This window comes from Triticum aestivum, unplaced genomic scaffold, assembly GCF_018294505.1.
Source record: "Triticum aestivum cultivar Chinese Spring unplaced genomic scaffold, IWGSC CS RefSeq v2.1 scaffold2488, whole genome shotgun sequence".
In the NCBI taxonomy this organism is placed as follows: domain Eukaryota; kingdom Viridiplantae; phylum Streptophyta; class Magnoliopsida; order Poales; family Poaceae; genus Triticum; species Triticum aestivum.
In genome coordinates, this window is record NW_025228543.1 from 42,263 (window position 1) to 43,107 (window position 845).

The following is an 845-nucleotide window of genomic DNA, read 5'->3' on the forward strand; positions in this document are numbered from 1 at the left end:
GAGTGCGGTAAGTCATAGCTGGGTGCTCACGATTCACTGGTCCAGCGTCGGCGTTGTGGCGCGGCAAGCGTGCACTGGTGCGGTTGAGAGGGAGGGGTGGAAACCGCGTTAAACTCGTCTCCGTAGTTGAGAGGGAGCAGCCAAAGCAATGTACAATTGTCTTTGTAGGGGAGCTGGGAGGGGCAAGGATAAGGGACGAAGACCGGGGTAACATGTCGGATGCGATCATACCAGCACTAAAGCACCGGATCCCGTCAGAACTCCGAAGTTAAGCGTGCTTGGGCGAGAGTAGTACTAGGATGGGTGACCTCTTGGGAAGTCCTCGTGTTGCATTCCCTTTTAAATTTTTTTCGCGCCGCTTGCAAAACAAAACGCACGTGTAAGTAATATATTTACCGTGTTTTATTATTTTGCACAAGTGCGGTAAGTCATAGCTGGGTGCTCACGATTCACGGGTCCAGCATCGGCGTTGTGGCGCGGCAAGCGTGCACTGGTGCGGTTGAGAGGGAGGGGTGGAAACCGCGTTAAACTCGTCTCCGTAGTTGAGAGGGAGCGGCCAAAGCAATGTACAATCGTCTTTGTAGTGGAGCTGGGAGGGGCAAGGATAAGGGACGAAGACCGGGATAACATGTCGGATGCGATCATACCAGCACTAAAGCACCGGATCCCATCAGAACTCCGAAGTTAAGCGTGCTTGGGCGAGAGTAGTACTAGGATGGGTGACCTCCTGGGAAGTCCTCGTGTTGCATTCCCTTTTTAATTTTTTTCGCGCCGCTTGCAAAACAAAACGCACGTGTAAGTAATATATTTACCATGTTTTATTATTTTGCACGAGTGCGGTAAGT

At 51.5% G+C, this 845-nt stretch overlaps 2 non-coding genes across 2 annotated transcripts; both read left to right on the plus strand.

Annotated features, from left to right (window-relative positions):
• The first annotated feature begins 217 nt into the window (after window positions 1-217).
• On the plus strand, window positions 218-336 carry LOC123174333 (5S ribosomal RNA). Its single transcript, XR_006486962.1, has one exon. It is a non-coding gene; the product is annotated as a 5S ribosomal RNA (ribosomal RNA).
• A 297-nt stretch (window positions 337-633) lies between these two features.
• LOC123174316 (5S ribosomal RNA) lies at window positions 634-752 on the plus strand. The gene has a single exon (XR_006486946.1). It is a non-coding gene; the product is annotated as a 5S ribosomal RNA (ribosomal RNA).
• Window positions 753-845: the final 93 nt, after the last annotated feature.